Source organism: Chenopodium quinoa, unplaced genomic scaffold, assembly GCF_001683475.1.
Source record: "Chenopodium quinoa cultivar QQ74 unplaced genomic scaffold, ASM168347v1, whole genome shotgun sequence".
NCBI lineage: Eukaryota > Viridiplantae > Streptophyta > Magnoliopsida > Caryophyllales > Amaranthaceae > Chenopodium > Chenopodium quinoa.
This window is the reverse complement of record NW_018744301.1, coordinates 8,207,050-8,229,869: the sequence shown is the minus strand read 5'-3', so window position 1 is coordinate 8,229,869 and position 22,820 is coordinate 8,207,050. Positions and strand designations below refer to the sequence as shown.

At 38.7% G+C, this 22,820-nt stretch overlaps 1 pseudogene; it reads left to right on the top strand.

The window, feature by feature from the left end:
* The first annotated feature begins 1,266 nt into the window (after positions 1 to 1,266).
* LOC110695479 lies at positions 1,267 to 21,991 on the top strand (annotated as a pseudogene).
* Positions 21,992 to 22,820: the final 829 nt, after the last annotated feature.

The following is a 22,820-nucleotide window of genomic DNA, read 5'->3' as shown; positions in this document are numbered from 1 at the left end:
AATATAGTTAATTTGTGATTTGACAAATCATTTTTATGAACAATATTTTTACTATATTCTACAATTAACGAATCTCCTTACTTAGTTATTTTAGTAAAATCTCAACATTCCACTATCATATAGTTGGTTGATTATTTAATAAAATATAGTGTTGACATAGTTACCACCCTTATCTAAATTGCCCGGAATAATCCCACCTTTGGGCCGTCCGCTAAAATTAATCCCACCTTTGGATTATTTTTAAATAATCCCACCTTTACCCCCGATCTTCTCCCAATGGTCCAAAGTTACCGGTTACCTATTCCAACGGTAAATTTTTTTTTGGATTTAAAAGACACGTGTCACCATACAATTTGTTTAAAATTTTAAATTAAAAAAATGAATTTAAAAAAAAAAGGAGCAGCCACCTCCTCCGATCCACAATACTCCACCAGCCCCAGCCACCACAATACTCCACCAATCCACCTCCTCCGATCCACCATACCATCAGAACGGAGCTCGCGTGACGGGGGAAGGAGAGCGGTGGGCTGAGCGGCAGAAATCGAGGCAAGGGGGACCGAAGTCGTGGTTTCGTGACGGAGGGAGGAGGTTCAGCGGCACCTGATTTCACGGAGGGAGGAGGTTCACCGGATTTCGTGACGGAGGGAGGAGGTTTGAAGGGGGTTGAGGAGAAGGGGGTTCACGCGCCTAGTTTTGTGAGGGAGGCAGGGGGTTCGACAGTGGTTCAAAGGGAGGCAATCCTGGTTTCGTGAGGGTTTGAGGGTGGTTCAAGGGGGTGATTTCGTGAAGGAGGAAGGCGTTCGAAGTGGTTCAGGGGAGGGGGTTCGACGGTGGTTCATGGGAGGGTGGCAGGTGAGGTCGGCACGTCGGGAACGGTGGCAGGGGGGTCAGCGCGCCGGGATCGGTGGTAGAGATGGTGGTTTGGCTGGTGGGTGGTGGGTGGTTTCTAAAATTAATTATTTGTTTTTTTTTTAATTTTTAGACTAATCAGGTGGCGACACGTGTCAAGTAACTTGCTATAACAAGTTAATTGACCGGTTGGGACCAATAAAAAAGAAGGGGGGTAAAGGTGGGATTATTTAAAAATAATCCATATGTGGGATTATTTTAAGCGGACGGCCAAAAGGTCGGATTATTGCGGGCAATTTTTCCTTCCTTAAATTAATAGACACTATATTTGAGTGTAAAAAACATATAAATATACACTTATCATTTTAATTGATATATAAGAACCAAAAGTTTGTATTTTATATCATTAAATTCTAAATGGCGTACACCATGTTGAATGATATAACCTCTCTTAAAGAAAACTGGAAGACCAAAGTTAGGATTGTGAGAGTTTGGTATGTTCCAGACTACAATAAACCTGAAAAAACTGGTTCAGTTGATTTCGTTTTGGTTGATGAAAATGTACAATGTTATTTTTATTGTTTCGTTATTTATTCAAACTACAAATGCATGCGTTCTATTTATTTATGTACATAACAATTACTACAATTTTTATCATAGGGATCAAAGATGCAAGCCAGTATCAAACAAACACTTATTCAACGATTTGAAAAACTTGTGAAAGAAGGCTCAACTTGCATCATTTCTAACTTTGGAGTAGGAAAAAATTATGGAAAGTATAGAGCAACTTGTTATACATATAAAATCAATTTTTTTTATAAGACTTCAATCAAAGATTGCGAAGAAGTTGGGCTCTCCTTACACGGATTAGATTTAGTCCCTTTTCATAAAATACTTGAAAAACAGTTAAATGACATTTATTTAGTCGGTAAATATCATATTACCTTTTAAATGACACGTTTTTGTCCCTTTTAATTTCTGTTTGTTTAGAAATTTAATTTTTTAAAATCAATATATTTTGTGGTGTCTTATAGATGTAATCGGAACGATTACAGGAATAGGTGAGATGATAGATGAGTCGAAAGGTTCTACACCAAATTTCAAGCTGCCACTTGAGATAGAAGATCAACAGTGAGATAATTTATTGTGTATAATATTTTGTACAAAAAAGTTAAATTTTTCTTAATTAAATTTATTGTTTTCTTCAATACTATTGATAGGAAGAACAAATTGAAAACTACTTTATGGGGCAAGTATGCTGAACAAGTGTCAAATTTTGTAAAGGATGACATTCAAGGACACGTCGTTATCATAATACAATTTTCTATGATTAAGATCTTTAGAGGTAATTCTATTTTATTTCAAATTATGTTTTTAAAATTGATATTGTTTGGGTCCAATTTAGTCAAAATTGGGCCGGAGCACTAAATGATCCAATTAAAAGCCCAAGGTCAAGGTTCAACTCTCCAATTGCTCAAAAGTCAAAAGTCAGCCCACAAAATAAGCCAATTGGGCTAAAGCCCAACCTCTCCAAATATGATGAGGTATAAAAGCCCTCATATTAACACATTCAAGAAGACATCTCATAACATCATATACACTATCAGACACAACAACACATGCATCATCCCATACATTATCTCATACACGGATTATTCCAACTCATATGCTCATTCTTGCATTGAGAAATACTCCACAAAAGCCTCAAGCTACAAACTCTCTTGCATAGTGTCTTCCTTTTTACACATTGTACTGACTTTAGCATCGGAGGGGCCTTCCTCGGAAACACCCCCGAGGCTAGTTTACGTGTGTTCACTGTGCAGGAAACCTTCGGCCCAACACAGCTTGGATCGAATCCAGTCTTCTCCATTTTAGTGGACATTCGGCAAGGTCCCATTGTTTTCAACCGAAACAATTTGGCGCCGTCTGTGGGGAAGACTTTCAAAAATCTTTAAGCCAAATTCCTAACCAAGATCGTCTTGCAATTATCTTAGCAGCCATGGCTAAGAACCGCAAGAGCAAAAGCCTCCGTCAAGGAGCGGGCGAAAAGCCTAAAACCCCTACACCATCGCCCTCGCCGGACCGGAACTCTCCCAAGGGTGCCGGCTCGGGGGGAGGATCACACAAGGAGGATTCCCTATCTCCTATAATGCACGACTCTCAATATAGGCCGGACCACTCTCGGTCTAGCAGGGGTCAGTCTGATCATAGGACATATTCAGTGTCCCGAAGCCAACCATCGGCTGCACGGCCTCATGCCCACACTCGGCCGGAGACCCCTTTGACGGGGCCCAGTTCGGAAGAGGTGGCAAGAGCGCTGGCAGTACTCATGGAGGCAATGAGGGCACAGAATATGCCACCGCCTCGTGATCGAACTCCTCCGCATACCCGGCATCAGCGGAGGAAGTTAGACCATGACGGTGGGAAGCTTCCTTCCTTCCGGGAACTGGAAGAGTGGGAGGAGGATTCTTGGAAAAATGAAAAACAGAGGAAGAAGAACTCTCAATTATTTAAAGGATCCTCATCCTCAAGACCAGCAGCGCATAAGAGCAGCAGCTCAGCTTCTCGGCCAGAATCTGCTCGCCGGGAACCTGAGACTGCTCGCAGAAGCGTCCTTGACCGACTCGGCGGCCAGGAACCGAGCGTGCGTAGTCGCCTCACGTTCCCTGCAGCCGAGGCCCAGACTTCCCAGCCAGGGACGAAAACCACTCCTACCTCTCTGAGAGGGCGGAGCGCGGTCCCTTCGGCCAGGAACAAGGGCAAGGCCATTATGCTTCCCGCTAGTTCACCATTCGAGCAATGGATACTAGAAGAGCGCGTACCCACGGTTAAAATACCGTCGCATATCACATATGACGGGACCACGGATCCGAAGGACCACGTGGCCTCGTATGAGACTCATATGCATCTTTGCCCCAGATCCGAGGCGACTTGGTGCAAATATTTCCCAACCACTCTCAAGGGGGTCGCGCAAGCGTGGATCTCCAAGGGAGTAAGGCAAGGCTCCATAACAGGTTGGGATGATCTGTCCTCCAAGTTCAGGAGCAAGTTTTCCACGGCAAACCGCCGAGAGAAGACTACCGCAGAGCTCATGGGTCTGCAACAGGGGGAAACTGAAAGCCTCCGAGACTACCTGACCCGTTTCAGTAACGAGTCATCAAGCGTCTCTCAGCTGGACCAAGGGCTAGCTGTTTTTGCAATGCAGAATGGCCTTCAGCCAGGAAAATTCCTAGACTTCATGGTCATGCATACCCCGCAGACCTTGGAGGAAGTTCTTAGTGCTTCGGATAAGTTCATCCGAGCCGAAGAATGGAATAAAGCAAAAACCCAACCTCAATCCGGGGGAGGGAAACAGAGGCAAATACCCTTGTCTGAAGGCCAAGGCCATAAGGCAAAGGGAAAATCAAAGGCCTCGGAGCCATCTCCGGCCAGCGACCTAAAGAAGGACAGGTTTGCCTCATACACAGGCAGATACGAGTCCTACACTCCGCTCTCTCTTCCACGCGCCAAAATTTACAGTGTGACGAAGGAGGAGCAGAGTTACCGAAAGCCGAGACCACTCCCAGAGTGGTATCAGCGAAAAAATAAAAATCAGTGGTGTGAGTTCCACGAGTCTTCGGGCCACAACACTGAAGAGTGTATCCAGCTGAAGGACCAGATAGAAGACATGGTCCGGAAGGGATACTTGAAAAAATACATCGCGGATCACCGCGAGAAAAAAGAATCCGAAAGGTTAGCAAAGGACCCTCGGCAGGACCTTGATTTCCCTCGGAAAAACAGTAAAAAACCGGAGGGGAAATTCCCTCCGATCAATGTTATCTCGGGAGGAATATACTCTCGGAGGGAGCACAAGCGTCACCTTAGAGCTTTGACTCACCAGGTGAACAACGCTGACATTCAATCTCCCCAGTCGCCGGTGCCGAACATGACGTTCACAGCCGCCGACTGCCGGGGGATTACGTTCCCTCACGAGGATCCGTTGGTGATCATCGCCACGGTGGCCAACCACGACGTCAGTAAGGTCCTTGTTGACGGTGGCAGCGGAGCAAACATTCTGTTCCGAAAGGCCTACAACCAAATTAAGCTGAAGCCCAAGCACCTTACGCCGGTACCCTATCCGGTATCCGGGTTCAATGGGGCTTCAACTTATCCAGATGGGAAGGTGACGCTTCCTGTCACCATCGGTTGCGATGAGGCAGCCCGGAACGTCATGATTGAGTTTTTGGTCATCGACGCTCCTTCAGTGTACAACGTGATTTTGGGGAGACCCATAATTCACGAGATCCAAGGGGTCGTCTCAACTTATCATCAGCTGATGATTTACGTCTCAGACGCCGGCTTCCCCGAAAGGATACAGGGCAACCAGAAGGACGCCCGAAGGTGCAACTACCTCAAGCCATCCAGTAGTCGCCCAGATAACGACAAGGATGAGGAGGAGAAAGAAAAAGAAAGAGAGCCAAGCACAAAAAAGCCGAAAGGCCTAAGTGCTTCGGCCCAAGGATCAGTGCCCAGAGAAAAAGGTCCCGAAAGGGAAAAGGTTGACTCTTCATCTGAGCCGAAAGACTCAGAGAGCCAGCCGAAGAACACAAAGACTGGGACACCTGCTGACATTGGCAGCAGACCAGATTCTGAAGAGTCCAGTCCATCGGCAATGGACATGGACCAACAGACTGAAACAGCAGAGTTGGCCGAAGGAGATGCTGAGAAATGTGTAACAATCGGGATGGACCTTGATCCTAACACCCGTTGTGAACTTATTCAGCTCCTGCGGGATAACAGAGATGTGTTTGCTTTCTCGGCAGCTGATATGCCCGGGATAAGTTCAGACCTCATCTCCCATAACCGAAGGGTCCATGCAAGGCCTCTCAAAATTGGGGATCTTGTCCTTCGGAATGCTGCTGCAGTTCAGAAAGGCCGAATCCATGGGAAGCTCTCAGCTACATGGGAGGGACCTTATGAAATTTATGATGAGCTTCAGCCAGGGACATACCGACTTCGGCAGTTGGATGGAACTGAGTTGAAGAATCACTGGAATGCTGATGTACTGAAAAAATACCATGTGTAAACCCTTCGGGGCAGAACAATCTTTGTAAGTACATTTTGAACTAATGACAGGCCTTGGAGCCGCCATTTATATAAAATTTACAACTGTTTATCCTTTCAAAATTTTCTTTGTTCTATCTACTCTTTGAGGGTTTTTTATTCAGCCTCGTCTGAAGCCTTCGCCTTCGGGTAACTGGGTTTCAGATTGCTGACAAAACCTGTCTTTTTAAAGAACACCGGTCTTTCAGCTGAAGTCAAACTTCAGTAAGACTTGTTCTCCAAAGACATGAGTCCATGGACAATTCTGGGATATTGCCTTAACTGAGCCTTGTATCCCAGAGAGCCATTATCCGAAACATTGCCTTAAGTTGGCCCTGTGTTTCGGGTATCCATTTTTCAAAGATAGCCAGAAAATCAAGGATAACAGCAACAGTTGAAAATTTTTAAATCAGCCTCGTCTGAAACCTTCGCCTTCGGGTAACTGGGTTTCAGATGGCTTACAAAACTCATGTCTTTTTAAAGAACACTGGTCTTTCAGCTGAAGTCAAACTTCAGTAAGACTTGTTCTCCAAAGACATGAGTCCATGGACAATTCTGGGATATTGCCTTAACTGAGCCTTGTATCCCAGAGAGCCATTATCCGAAACATTGCCTTAAGTTGGCCCTGTGTTTCGGGTATCCATTTTTCAAAGATAGACAGAAAATCAAGGATAACAGCCTTTTTAAATCAGCCTCGTCTGAAACCTTCGCCTTCGGGTAACTGGGTTTCAGATGGCTTACAAAACTCAGTCTTTTTAAAGAACACTGGTCTTTCAGCTGAAATCAAACATCAGTAAGACCTGTTCTCCAAAGACATGAGTCCATGGACAGTTCTGGGATATTGCCTTAACTGAGCCTTGTATCCCAGAGAGCCATTATCCGAAACATTGCCTTAAGTTGGCCCTGTGTTTCGGATATGCGTCTTCTTTAAGAACGCTGGTCTTTCAGCTGAAGTCAAATTTCAGTAAGACTTGTTCTAAAGAGGTTAGTCCCAGAAAGCTAATATCCCAAGCATTGCCTTCAGTTGGCCCTGTGTTTCGGATATCCAACTTTCAGACAATCTTCAGTAAGACTTGTATCCCAGAAGCATTGCCTTCAGTTGGCCCTATGTTTCGGATATCCAACTTTCAGACAGTCAATCTTCAGTAAGACTTGTATCCCAGAAGCATTGCCTTAAGTTGGCCCTGTGTTTCGGATATCTATTTTGAAGAAGTTCAGAAATTGCTTATTCAACTAAAGTCATACTTCAATTTCTGTGGGGGCAAGAAGCACGCAGTGCAGCTATGTTCGGCAGAGTTGAAGAAAAGAAACAGTAAAGCATTCAAAAATAAAGCAACTGAAGAAAAAATTGAGCTACAAGTTCAATAATTCAGTATCGGCAGCCGCCCACAAGCGGAAAATAACAGCTGCCGAAATACGTACATAAGCAAAAAAATAAAACTGCTGTACGACAAGGCAAGCTGAAGCAAAAAACAAGGCAAAAAACTCAGAAAGCGGCAAGTCTAAAGTTAAGCACATGATGAACCGCAAGATTCTGAAGACGACTGCCCGAGTTCCTATGCTTCAGCCGGGGGATCAGACTGATCAGCGTTGAGTCCCATGGTGGCCTCAGCTCCAGCAGCAGAAGAGGCGGGCTTTGCACTTTGCCGAGCCTCCCTTTCCCTCTGCTCAGCTTCCAACTCCAATCTTTCAGCTTCCTCTTCGGCTTCCTCAGCCTTAAGAATTTCAGCTTCAGCTGGAGTTGCATACTTCATGTGAGGGTCTTCGGGATTCTGGACCCACTCAGCACATTTAGACCAGTCCAGCTTCGGCTCAACATGAAGGCAGACTCTTCGGCATACTCGGAATCCGTTTCTGAAACCCATCTCATATTCCTCTTGGGTGTAAACACGGACTTTGAGTAAAGCCTCAGCATCAGCCAGCTTCTTCTGGGTCTCCTCCAAGTCTTCCTTGGATTTCTTCAGCTCATCAGCGACTTTGGAGGAGGAACCCTTCAGCTCATTCAGCTCTTGCTGAATTTGGAAAGCCTTTGTCTGAGCTTGGGCCACTTCAACTTTCTGGATCAGCAGTTGATCCTCAGCCTCTTGGAATTTAGCTCTTTGAGCTTCAGAGCAGCAGCAGCCTCTGAGAGTTGGACGTCTTTGGCCAAGAGCAACTCTTCAGCAGCCATTCGGCTGGCTTCAAGAGCCTCTAGACGCTGCTGCACTTCAGCTTGTGCAGCAGTTCCTTCTTGAATTCGGCTTTCAATAGCAGCCTTGAATTTGGAGACGTCCACTCCCATATGCTCCTGGAGGAATTTTTCCCCTTCCATCAGTGGGGGAAAAACCTCCATCTCCATAGCATCGCAGAAGGTTTTCAGAGCTTCGGCAGCTTTTTTACCGTACTCCTCAACCTCCTGCTGCTTCTCTTCAGCTGCTGCTTGCTTCAGCTTAGCAAGCTTAACTTCCTCTTCAGCCACCTTCCTTTCGTGCACAGCAGCGTCTACCCTATCTTGTAGGGTATCAATCAGCTCTACAGTGAGAGTCTGATTGTGCACGAACTGAAAACAGGAAGACAAAAAAAAAAAATAATAAGTAAAAAAAAAAAAAAAAATAGAGCTGAATTTCGGAGGAAATGAAGGAAAATTACCTGCATCATCAGCAGTTGGTTAGACCTGGCTGGGTCAGGAACTGATCTACTGGATTCGCCCATCCCAGCAGTGGCCTTCAGCGACCAGATCCTTGCCCTGTCTACTTCGGACATGCCAGCAAAATTGCCGAAGTAGGCTGCAGCTCCTTCTCGGTTTTGACCCCATATGAGGTCCCAGATGTGATCTGGGATTGGAATTCGGGGGGCCGAGAAACCCATTTCTCCAGAATGCAGAGTCTGGAAAGAAGGGAAGGACGACGATGGAGCTTGATTAGCCTTGGTTGTCTCAGCATCGTCCTTCTCAGAGGAGTCAAGTACTATGACCTCCTCTTCTTCAGGGGTGAGGACGAAAGCCTCAACCTCTCTGGCGATATCTGCCGTGAAGCCTTCAGCACTTGACATCACGGCATCTTTATTTTCGTGCTCAGCAGCACTCTTCTTGATTTCTTCTTGGACCCCTCCCTTAGGTTCGGGAGTTCTCTGATCCACCTCCATCTCAGGAGGTGGCGGAGGGGTCTTTTGAGGAGATTGGGGTGTTGGCTGGGGAACCCTCGGCGATCCATTGCCTTCCTCAGGTTCCCTTATTGCGACGCCGATGGTCATCGGCCTCTGCTGAAAATCATGAGGGCCGATGATGGCCATCCTTCGGCGCCTTTTCAGAAGGGGCTGCTCGTCCATATCTGAATCTGAAGACTCTTGTATTTGATCTTCGGGACGAACAGGAGCTTTGCCTTCTCTGTGTCTGTTACTCTCTTCAGACTGTAACAGACAGGGGGGAAGAAGAGTGTGAGTAAAAAAAAAAAAAAAAAAAAAGAAAGAAGAAAAGAAAAAAGTTGTCTGAAAGCTCACCGAGGTCTTCAGCAAAGCCTCGTCTTCTTCAGCTGCTCTAGCTGCAGCTTCGGCTTCAGCAGCTCTGGAGGACCCTTCTCCTCCTTCACAAGCCTCAAGTACCCGTGCAACCTCTTCGGCTGTGCGGGCAGCTTCAGCTTCTTCGTTCAGCAGCTGAAACCAAGGGTCTCTCTTCTTCCACCAAGGCTTCTGCCTCTGATACAGAGCAACAGCCTCAATTTGGAAGTGGGAAGAGTCCAGATGAACTTCCCTATGCCTCGGCTCAGTGATAGACGGGGCCCGTTCAGTTACAACTCGCTCTCGGTTAACACCAAGACGAGCGTAGTTAATACCAACGTTGGTCTCGTCTCGCTCTGAAAAAAGGAAAGGGAAAAAGTTTAGCTCAGATATGTTGGCACAGCATAAAAAAGCAAAGCGAGAGAAGAAAAAGAGGTAGTAAAAAGCCTCGGCCCCAGCCGAAGAAGCTTACCATCCTTAAACTTTCGGCTGAGGCCAACAGCTGCTAGCATATTCTCTTGGAAAACATAATGCGTATCGGGGAGCCAAGTCTCCGGGATATGCTGCATTCGACCACTTCCCCCCGGGTTCGGCAGCTTGCCGAAGATATGTTGCTGATCCAGGTTCGGATCCGCCCCGTTATCTGCGGGGGGACCTAGACTTCCCATTTCGGGATCAGGCTCAGCTAAGTACCGGGGAGCGCTGAAGACACAAGGGTGGCCCGGATCTATGGGTGCCCTAACCCAAATCCATTGACCTCTCCAGTCCTTGTCTGAAGAGTCATTTGGCCACATGGTCAAGTATTGGGGCCGGGACTCAATCCGATACCACCCAGAACCATGGCTTCCGTGCCCACTCTGAATATTTGGCACTAGCCGATGGAGCTTTCTGAAGCAGTGCAGGTTCGGCACGTATCTGAAGAACTTGCAGACCCATAAGTATGTCATCACCCTTCGGATGCTGGTGGGGGTTAGCTGACATAGGGAAATGTTGTAATGGATCAGCAAGTCTCGGACGAAAACGTCCAAAGGGAACCTCAGCCCATACTGAAGCTGTCTCGTGTACACCCCCACATACCCCGGGGGTGGACGATGGATTCTATCGGATGCTGAGGGCATTCGGCACCAATATCCATCAGCTTCAAAAATGCCGTAGTGCAACTCAATTTGCTCAGCAAATCGATATTGATCGGCGTTCTCTACCCACCATGAGTAGGGGCGGTTCTTTATCATGGCCGAAGCGACTTCGGCATTCTCCCACTCTGAAAACCCAGGGAGGATATCCCAAAGGACAGCGGGAATTTCATCATCCCGTCCAGAAGCACTCGGCTCATCCGTTCTTTGAGGAGGAGCCGAGGAAAGGGGAGTCGCCCTAATCCCATCAGCAGGGTCAGACTCCGGCCTTCGACCATTCCAGGTCCCAATCCTATTCCTAGGATCGGGAATCGGCCTTGCTCTTCTTGGAGCACGGGCTCTACCTCTAACTCCTCTTGCCATGGACTATTTCGAAGAGAAAAGTCGAAAGAAGAGGGGAAGGAGTTCGAATTCGAAGAAAAATAAACTGAAATCAAAGGAATTTACCTTAATCTGAAGCGAAATTTGCCGATTTACGAGTCCGTAGTGGCAAGTCTCAGTTTCTAAGCTCAATGCTCGGGGGAATTTGCGAAGTTTTGATACGGATTCTTGGATTCTCTCTCGAAGAATTCTGGGTTTGTGTTGGTGAATCAGTGAGGAGAATGACGCGCCTCTGTTTATATCTCCAGGTACGGGATACGAAGAGTCTGTGCTTTAATTTCTCTTAAGTACCCACTAAGTAACCATTAAACACATGTCTTGTGATTAAACCGCCCATTATCCGTCCAACTTCCGCAAATCATTAACCGTTGTTATCTCATTAATTACGGTTTAAATTCAAATTTTTGGATCAATTAAATCATTTACTTCCCTCCTTTTCTGAGTTAAATCAAACCCGACCCGTCATTCTTCCAAATCGGGTCTGGGGGGCAAGTTGTTTGGGTCCAATTTAGTCAAAATTGGGCCGGAGCACTAAATGATCCAATTAAAAGCCCAAGGTCAAGGTTCAACTCTCCAATTGCTCAAAAGTCAAAAGTCAGCCCACAAAATAAGCCAATTGGGCTAAAGCCCAACCTCTCCAAATATGATGAGGTATAAAAGCCCTCATATTAACACATTCAAGAAGACATCTCATAACATCATATACACTATCAGACACAACAACACATGCATCATCCCATACATTATCTCATACACGGATTATTCCAACTCATATGCTCATTCTTGCATTGAGAAATACTCCACAAAAGCCTCAAGCTACAAACTCTCTTGCATAGTGTCTTCCTTTTTACACATTGTACTGACTTTAGCATCGGAGGGGCCTTCCTCGGAAACACCCCCGAGGCTAGTTTACGTGTGTTCACTGTGCAGGAAACCTTCGGCCCAACACAGCTTGGATCGAATCCAGTCTTCTCCATTTTAGTGGACCTTCGGCAAGGTCCCATTGTTTTCAACCGAAACAGATATAATTGAATATTGATAAGTTTTGTTATTTAGATGAAGTTACTCTACAAAATTCACTTTTTGCAACAAAGATATTCCTTAATGAAGACATATCTGAAGTGCGTGATTTTAGGAGCAGGTATAACAAATCACTAAGTTAATTTTATTAAATATGTGTATATTGCCAACTAACTAACATATATCTAACTGATAATTTTTTTTACTGGTGTTAGCATTATAGGTGGAGATGATTCTCATTCACAAAATATAACTCAGTTGCCAAGTCAAATATCACATTATTTGTCCGATGAATTTTTGATAATGTCTGAACGCAAGCAATTGGAGGAGATATGTGAGACTAATAAAGTATGTTAATTTGATAATTATGTGTGTATATAAATAATTAAATATTAACAAAATTTATAGAATTTTTTTCTGAATAAAAATAACGCATATATAGTTTAGTTATTTTATAGATAGAATACAGTTTAACAAATATTCTACTAGAATGTATTCTTTTATTAATATATTGTATAAGATTTTTTTTATTTATCCAATCACACAGGTCATAATAAAAACGGGATAATTAAATATTGCGAGATAATATATTCCCTTTGATATATAATTATAGATTTTTCACTACACTTTTTTTTTTAAAAAAGAGATACATCTTTTAAAAAAAATCTAATTAATTAATATACTATATGGATTTTACAGGAATGTTATTTTGTGACATTTGCTACCATCGTTGGTATAGAATCTGATACCGCATGGTACTATAATTCTTGCAAACAATGTAACAAAAAGGTTAATTATGAAGGAGGTGGAAGATGATATTGGTGCCAAAAATGTGACGCACATGTGAAATCTGCTCCACCAAGGTACTTTTTCAAAATATAGTACATGATTATATGAAATATTTAAATGCTTCATACTTTGCAATATTTACAATTCTATTCATGTGGGTACAAAGTGACTGTGACGGTGGAAAATGATAGCGGAATAGCAACTTTTGTCATGTTTAATCGTGAAATATTTCAAATTCTTCAAATATCAGCTACAGATTTGAAGGATAAGCTGTCAAAGGTATTTAAAAATATGAGTATAACATTTGAGTTTTAATACTCATATTGGACTATCCAACCCTTCTTTGTCCAACCATTCTAATACAATTTCTTTTTATGCAGGAAGGTAAAAATGATCCATATCCAAAAGAACTTGAATTACTTTTGAACAAAAATTTTTTGTTCAAGGTCCAAATTTCGAAGTACAATCTCGAAAAAAATTGGGATAAGTTTAATGTCCTCAAAATAAGTGATGATGAGAATTTAATCAAATCCTTTTTGGAAGTCAATAGTAATGTGGAGGTAACTAATGACATTATAAATCTCATCATAAAATATGGTCAATTATGATGCAAAGTAAATTTTTAAATGCATTTTATTAATCAATATTTGCAGGAAGATGATGTCGATGTTCAGCCTTCCAATAAACCAATAGAAACTTCATCTGAGAAAGAAAAGGTAAACTTTTAATATACAAAAAGTTGATACATAATTAAGTATATGATTTTTAATTATGTATATATAATTGACTATTGTACTAAAAACATCTTGAAACTTATATCATAGGAATCTAAATCTGTGATTTGTGATAATGGGGATCCAAGTGATTTCTTTATCACTCCAACAAAAAGACCTCTTGAGAATGTTTCATCTGTTGAGATTAAAGGCGAATCAAGTTCTGCACAACACTCTATCAATAAAAGGAAGATAGTAGTAAAACAAGAAAAAGAGGACAACACTAGCAAGGATTGAACTTTGTATGAAAGATAGTTATGAGGTCAAAGCTTTTAGTATTATTGTTTTGTTTCCGAAGAATAATTGAATTTTATCTTTTAGTACAAATTATAATAAGATTCGTGGAATATAATTTTTCCAACTTTTGATTGTAGTACTTTTACAAAGATATTTTATTATTTTATTCGTCGTCTAATATTACATTGCCTATTTTATATTTGAATTGAATATTAATAAGAATAATTAAATAATACACATGAAAAAATCGTTCTCAAAATGTTAATGCAAAAAATAATTCTTTGTTTGAGTTACATGTAGAATATATAATGAGCTCTGTACAAAAATAAATAAATAAATAGTTGACAGCAAACTTAAACAAATTTAGGCATTATATATTTCCTAAAAAAAAGACATTATATGTACATTTGTGTATTGACGTACACAAGATTCCATTAATCCCATAGAGCGAAATTCTGCACAGTACTCCTGTACCCAAAAATAAATAAATAAAATTTCATGATCAACTTAGGTAGTAATGAAAAGATGTACAACAACCTAACTATTTATTTCCTATCTATTTAATTTATTTAATGAAAAATCATAGTCATCATAGAGTAAAAAAATCCACTAAATTCAGTTTTTTGTAAAAAAATAAAATAAAAGTATTATTAAACAAAAAAAATTCAAATGATCTTTTTTACAATAATCAAGCATCATATAGAGTAGGTTCATTTTAGTGAATCTTGCAGCTTATGACATAGAATGTAGATAATGAATATAAACTTGGCAAGGATTCCAAGGAAATAAGAATATATTTAGGCAGCATACGCATAGTAAATAGATTGTCAAAATGATTTTCTTGATTCCAATATATCTAAAATATATGATTAGTTGATTAAATGACCAATTTAGGTATGTATGAAAAGATATACAACATCCTAACTATTTACTTCGTGTAATAAAATTCAATATATTCATAGGGTAGAAAAATGATCTTATATAATTTTTTGGCCGACTAAATTATGAGAAAGTATCGGTAGCAAAGAAGTAGTTATGAAAAAGCTAATGGAATATACATTTGGAAAGGAATTAACAGTATATTTAGGTATAGTATATATGATTAAAATAGTTTAGTATTTCCTTAGATGACAATTTTATTTCATTCTATAGTGATAAGCATAAAATATTTTATAAGTAATACTACTTTGATACATGGTAAGTTAATTATATCATATTGAAAAAGAAACCCTTCTAAAAGATTTTTTTTAATTGATTTTGGTCTAAAGATATTGAAATTCATAAGTTTCATGCGGTAGAACTATACTTATTGCATACAATTTTAATATTTTATTTTTGCTTTTGATGTCATACGCAAACAACTTCATATCAATATAAAGTACGTCACATTAACAAATGAGTTCATCGTATAAAGCTTAATTTTTGTTATATAAATAATTTATCCACATATTGTCAACAGATTTATCCATGGATCCAAATTTTGCACGGCTTGCAAGGCTAAAGAGAAAAGCGATAATCACAAGGAAGCGTAGAAATCGTGATAGTGAAAATCATGGTAATTTCTAATTTACATATTGAATAAAATTACTCTCTCTATGGTCGGGCAAATTCAACTAAACATGAAAAATATATTATATAGGTGATATAGAGCAAACAAAGGATAAAGATGTACAATCAATTCAAAGGAACCCATTAGGCGACATTTCAAATGGTCAGGTCACTCTTACTTTTAAATTTAGCTACAACACAATAGCTAGCATGTTTAAACTACCTTTAAACTCTTTTTTTTATTGGTTTTTGTGGGTGAGGGGATGAGATGGATAGAATAAGCGCGGCTATACAAAACTAGAAGTTAATAGAGAACAACTACATAATAATATACATGCATCTACATTTAAATTTTTTAATTAGAAGTAGTCTTACGATTACTTGGTTTATAATTAATTGATCTTCAAATTGTGATACTTAATACAATGTATCAAATTAAAGTTGATCTCATAAGTTGAAGTCATTTTATAATTTCCATCATTGTTGCAGATACAATTATAGGTTTTTTTTTTTTTTTTTTTTTTTTTTTTTTTTTTTTTGTATAAAACCACCATTCAAACAACTTTTTGGTTCTTAGTATTTTAATGTGCTCTGTTTGCCGTATTAATTATGGATGATTTTTTTAAATCAAGTGCACTTTGTTCCCAACCAATTTCGGAGAATCCATACTTCTACTCTATGTGATGTGGCTCAACTTATCACTTTGATGCCCGGAAAAAAAGTAATTCAAAAAGAATCATAATGTCAAGAGACAACAACGTTCCAAACTTGGTAACAATATCAGGAGGTACTACTAATTTTTGTATTGTTATTGGTGTTGATTAAAATGTACGTAGTATATTCTAAATGAAATGAATGTGTCTATTCAAATACAGGTGAGGGTAGCTCTGCTTTGCCCTTAGAGGAAAATTCTACTATGAATGATGACACAGCAGTTAACCAAGGTATTATATATCAAAAATGTAATAATTATAATTATAATTGAATAACGCTTTAAGTAATGCAGCAACCTCCTATATAGGTGAGAGTAGCTCTGTTTTTCCTTAGAAGAAAATCCCAATATCAATGACGACACTGCAGATAGCAAAGGTATTATATAACAATGTTAACATTATTTAAAGTTTTAAGTAATTCAACAACCTCATATTTTAATATTTATGTAATTTTTGTGTTTAGGTGAAAATGATATCTCAGCTAACTCATTGAAAGGTAATGTGTTTCTCCTTACAATTTATTTTCCTAACATGTATTAGTAATTAACTAACGTGGTTGTATCATAAAACAGAATACTGGGATGTAGGAGATCCAGTATATACTTGTAGATTTTGTGGTGCGATGTTGTGGTATGAGGAAAGACTAGAGAAGAAGTGGAATTCAAAAAATCCAAAGTTTTCCTTATGTTTTATGCAAGGGAAAGTGCAACTACCTTTACTAAAGGAACCACAACCGCCACTTAATAGATTTTTGAAGAATAATGATGTTAAAAGTAAGCATTTTCAAGAGAATATAAGAGGTTACAACATGTTGCACACATTTACGTCAATGGGAGGAAAGATTGACACAACAATTAACCAAGGTCGAGAACCTTATGTCTTCAAATTACATGGTCAAAACTATCATAGAATTGGAAGTTTGTTACCAAATTCTGGATCATCTCCAAAATTATATCAGCTTTACACATATGACACAGAAAATGAGGTTGCAAATAGAAAGCGTGCCATGAGGTATTTTTATTAGTTTCTTTCATTTTTTTTCATAAATTATTAAACTTAATCAACTGATACATCACTTATTAAGGACTAATTTAACATTTTTTTATGGCCACTCAAGAAATTCTGATGAATTCAAAGATGCAATTATTGATGACCTCAAAACAATGCTTGATCTGCACAACCCTATTTCTAAAGCTTTTAGAATGACAAGAGATCGATTTAATTCTAACGATTCTCAAAATATCAAATTAAAACTTATCGGCAAACGAAAGACTGATGTGAGGACATACAACCTCCCAAGTGAATCTGAAGTGGCAGCTCTCATTGTGGGAGATATTGGATGTTCGACAGATAGGGATATTATTGTTGAAAGACAATCAGGAATGCTACAATGCAACGAATTAATGAACTTCATCCTTCTTACCTTGCTATGCAATACCCGTTGTTATTTCCATATGGTGAGGATGGATATAGAGGTAATATTCCGTTGAGGGACACCGATGAAAATTCTATGAGGAAACGACAACGATTAAGTATTAGAGAGTATTTTGCATTTAGGATTCAAGACAGGTTACATGAATCTGCAACATTGTTGTTGTCAAGAAAGTTATTTCAACAATTTTTAGTTGATGCGTATACAATGATAGAGGCAGAACGACTAAATTACATTCAAACAAATCAGAAGCAATTAAGGTCAGAATTATACAGGAACCTTGCTGATGCTGTAATGAGGGGAGACACAGATCCATCCTCCATTGGAAAACGGGTAGTTTTACCTTCATCATTTACAGCAGGATTCAGGTACATGATGCAAAATTATCAAGACGCCATGGCCATATGTAAGTGTTATGGATACCCAGATTTATTTATCACATTCACTTGTAATCCAAAATGGCCACAAATCAATAGATTTGTCCGAAAGAGGGGACTCAAATCAGAGGATAGACCTGACATCCTATGCCCAGTTTTCAAGATGAAACTAGATCGATTAATACATGATCTCAAAGATAAAAAAATGTTCGGGAGAGTTAATGCTTGTAAGTTTGTAATGCTATTCTATTATGTCATTTATATGCTATGAGATTTTCGAATATTGATATTGTATCATAAACATATTTGCTTATAAGCTAAATGAAATAAGTTTTTTTTTTCTTTCCGTGGTTTACACAATAGAGTTTCAAAAGCGTGGATTTCCTCATGCTCATATCCTTCTATTTTTGCATCCCGATGATAAGATTTCAACCGCAGAGGATATTGATAGAGTTATATCTACTGAAATTCTGGATCCAATAGAGACCCCTGAATTATATGAAATTCTTGGGGATAATATGATGCATGGTCCTTGTGGTGCGATGAACAAAAATTCTCCATGCATGAAAGAGGGGAAATGCTCGAAACATTTCCCTAAGAATTTCACTGAAAGCACAAGATTTGATGAAGAAGGGTATCCAATGTACAAAAGAAGGGATGATGGCAAATTTATTGAAAAGAACGGAGTCAAACTGGATAACAGATTTGTTGTTCCCTACAACCCGACACTCTTGCTAAAATATCGTGCTCATATCAATATTGAATGGTGCAACCAACACAGGTCGATCAAGTAATTATTTAAATACAGTAATAAAGGAAATGATTGTGTTACAGCTGCACTTTCTGGAGAAAATGGTGATAATGTTGATGAAATAAAGTCCTATTATGATTGCAGGTTAGTTTCCCTGATTACACTTTTTAAGTTTCTTAAAATTATATAGTTATTTTTTTTTGTTGGATTTACGTTGGTTAAGAAAGTATTTATACATATGTTTTTTTTAAAAAAAAGTATTTATACATATTTTCTTACAAATTGCAAGTATATTTCACCTTGTGAAGCAACTTGGAGAATTTTTGGATTTGACATGCATTATAGATTTCCTCCTGTTGAAAGATTGAGTTTTCGTCTTTTAGATGAGCAAAATGTTGTGTTTTAAGACGATGATCCTATAGATTCAGTCATAAACAAGCCTTCTATTGAGAATTCAATGTTCTTAGCATGGATGGAGTGTAACAAAAGTGATGAGGAAGCTAGACAACTCACTTATGCTGAATTCCCAAAAAGGTTCGTGTGGATCAGAGAAGAAAAACGATGGAGAAAAAGAAAAATTAAAGGAAGATTTTCTATTGGGAGAATCTACCATGTTCCCCCAGGTTGTGTAGAGAGATACTACTTAAGAGTGTTACTAAATCATGTCAAAGGCCCAACATGTTATGAGGATATAAGAACGATCGATGGTGTTCAATATCCTTCATTTAAAGATGCTTGCTATGCAGTAGGACTATTAGATGACGACAAAGAATACATTGATGGGATTAAAGAAACAAGCTTTTGGGGATCTGCACATTACTTAAGAAGCCTTTTTTCTATGATACTGTTGTCTGACAGTCTATCACGACCAGAGTATGTTTGGGAAGCGACATGGCATTTACTATCTGATGATATTATTCACAGACAAAGACACATTATACATATTGATGGTAAACATCTTCTCTAAGAAACGTGCTCATTTCTTAGAATAAGTTACATATTAATTAGTAAGAAAAACCATCTTCAATTTGCTATGCGCAATCTAGATTTCAATTAGCAAGAAACATACCTAAATGTGACTAAGCAAACATTTGATCATGCAATATAGAAGTTTACAGGCTAAGCACCAAAGACATTAATGATTAAATTTAATATTCAGCTTAAACTCACAAGTAATAAGTCAAATAGGACAGTCCACAAAGCTTAAACTCTGTAAGTAAGAGAAATAGTTATTCTAAAGCATAAAATGTTAGGGCTACTTATTGTCCTAAAAGAGATTGCATGAAAGATGTTATCCATAAAAAAATAGATATAGGAGAGATAGTAGATACTACTTACTTCTCCTGTTAGCCTACTTCTGATCTAACCACATCCTGAACATATCAGCTTGATCTCCTAGTCACGTACAATCTGCAATAACGCAAAAATTAAGCATGTAATTTTCAAGGCCAAATAATAATATTATATAAAAAAATAGCCTTGCTATACTGCTAAAGGCACATTCAGGCTAATTGTAAATTTCAGTTTAATCATTGCATAAACAGAATAATGCAATCATAATTGATAACTATAAGCCACATTACATACCTCTACTAACCCAGTAAGATACTTAAAATACATAAATTTTCACCAAATACTCTTTATATATTTGCTTATATATATTCATTTATTAGATGCATAATTTACATATTACATTAAAATGCACAGATTTGCAGCTAAATGAAGATCAATTGAAGGGCCACACTCTTACTGAAATTGAAAAAAATTTACAAGGTAATGGTGGTACGCTTCGAAAATATCCCATGTTACCATTCCCAGATGACATGCTTATGTCAGAAGGAAGAAACAAGCTAATTCAAGATGAACTTCAATATGATAGACCAGTTTTGCATATAGAGCACGAGAAACTTTTTTCAAGTCTTACAGATGAGCAAAGAAAGATATACATGAAGATTATGGCTGCCGTGTCAAGAGGTCAAGGGGGTGTATTTTTCATATATGGATATGGTGGGACTGGAAAAACTTTTATTTGGAGAACTCTCTGTGCAGCTCTGCGGTCTAAAGGAGAAATTGTGCTTCCCGTTGCTTCGAGTGGAATTACATCACTCCTCCTTCCCAAAGGAAGAACAACCCATTTTAGGTTAAAGATACCTTTAAATGTAACTGAAGAATCAACTTGTAATATTAAACCAGGAAGTGATTTGGCAGAGCTTTTAATGAAAACAAAACTTATCATTTGGGATGAAGCTCCTATGGTCAACAAATTTTGCTTTGAAGCTTTAGACAGAAGCTTAAGGGATGTTCTAAGGCCCACGGAGAAACCTTTTGGGGGCAAAGTAATCGTGTTTGGAGGAGATTTTCGACAAATTCTTCCGGTTATCACAAATGGAAGTAGACAAGACATTGTTTTTTCCACAATCAACTCATCTTATTTGTGGGATCATTGTGAGGTCTTGAAACTTACAAGGAACATGAGGCTTCAAGTGGAAAGTTCAGATTTAAGCAATCAAGATATAAAGGAATTCTCAGAGTGGATATTAAAAGTTGGAGATGGTAAGTTAGGAGAGCCGTATGATGGTGAAGGAACTATAATAATCCCTGATGAGAATCTAATAAGAGAAGCATGTAATCCAGTTGAAGCTATTGTTGAAAGTACTTATCCGGAAATTTTGCAGAATTTATGGGATCCAAAATATCTTCGAGAAAGAGTTATTTTAGCCCCAACTCATGATAATGTAGATATCATCAATGATTACTTGCTATCTTTATTACCAGGTGAAGAGAAGGTATATTTAATTCTGATAATGTATGTCAGGCAGATGCAACCATGGGTGTTGAAGACATCTACCCACCTTAGTTCCTAAATACCATTAGATGCTCTGGGGTGCCGAATCATATAATCTAGTTGAAAGTTGGTGTTCATATCATGCTTCTTAGAAATATAGATCAGTCCTCTAGCCTATGTAATGGTACTAGATTGGTGATCACTCAGCTTGGAAACCATGTTGTTGAAGCTAAAATCATTTCAGGTAGTAATATAGGGCATAAAGTGTTCATTCCTCAAATGACATTAAGCTCATCAGATACCACCAATTTTCCTATCAAGCTTCAAAGAAGACAGTTTCCATTGGTTATTTGTTTTGCTATGATGACAAATAAAAGTTAGGGACAATCACTTTCACATGTAGGTTTATATCTCCCAAGACCAGTCTTCAGTCATAGACAACTCTGTGTTGCAATATCCAGAGTGACAAGTAATAAAGGATTAAAAATTTTAATATTTGACAAGGACAATGAACTTTCTAATACTACAAACAATGTAATTTACAAAGAAGTTTTCCAGAATTTACCATGAGGTATTTGTATGCATGCTATTTATTATTATATAGGATTATATTTTCATATGTTCTTAAATTTATTCATCTTATTTTCTTTCATGCAGCCTTATCTCCCAGTGGAACAATTCTTTACTAAGTTGTCAATGGTACGACTGTACGAGCTACTTATTTCATGCTTATAATATTTTTGAACTTTTTGAATCATTCAAGTTATGTGTTGACTTGTGGCTATGTTTTTTTTGGAGATTCTAATTCATCCTTTACTGAATTTTAAGACTTTTCTTTATGAAGATGATGCATCTGAAACATATATATATGTCAATTCTCTATTTTAAATAGTACTCAACTATGCTACATAAGTTTGTATTGTAGGATAATATTAATTCACAATGGAACCGGTTATGATTTTTCTATTGCTCCTAAATATGTTAGTTTCAATATAATTTTATCTTTCTCTTTGTTAATCTGATTTATTGCAAAACACAACAATTGTTTATCTAAGTCCATGAATTGTACTGTTTGCCCAAACTGTGTTTTTATCAATATACCATTAGATTAAAAAACCCCCCTACTTTATTTAAGATCGGAAAACAAACCCCCCTACCCCCTACTTAGTAACCTCTAATTTTCCAAATGTATACTCTAATTTTACTTTTCCAAAATTAATGTCCAATTACCAAAAACTTTTGAAAATTAGCTATCACACGTACTATAACGTCAAAATCCAAGAAATAAATAACAAAGTTAGGCAACCTTTAGATCATTACAAAACTTGAATTATCACAATCAATTCAGCAAACTTAGTGAAAATCACATAAATTGCATATATTTCAAAAAAAAAAAAAAAAAAAAAAAAAAAAGCAACTACGAAGCAACATAAGAATCATCACCCAAAATCAAACAATGTAAATAAATATAGAAAT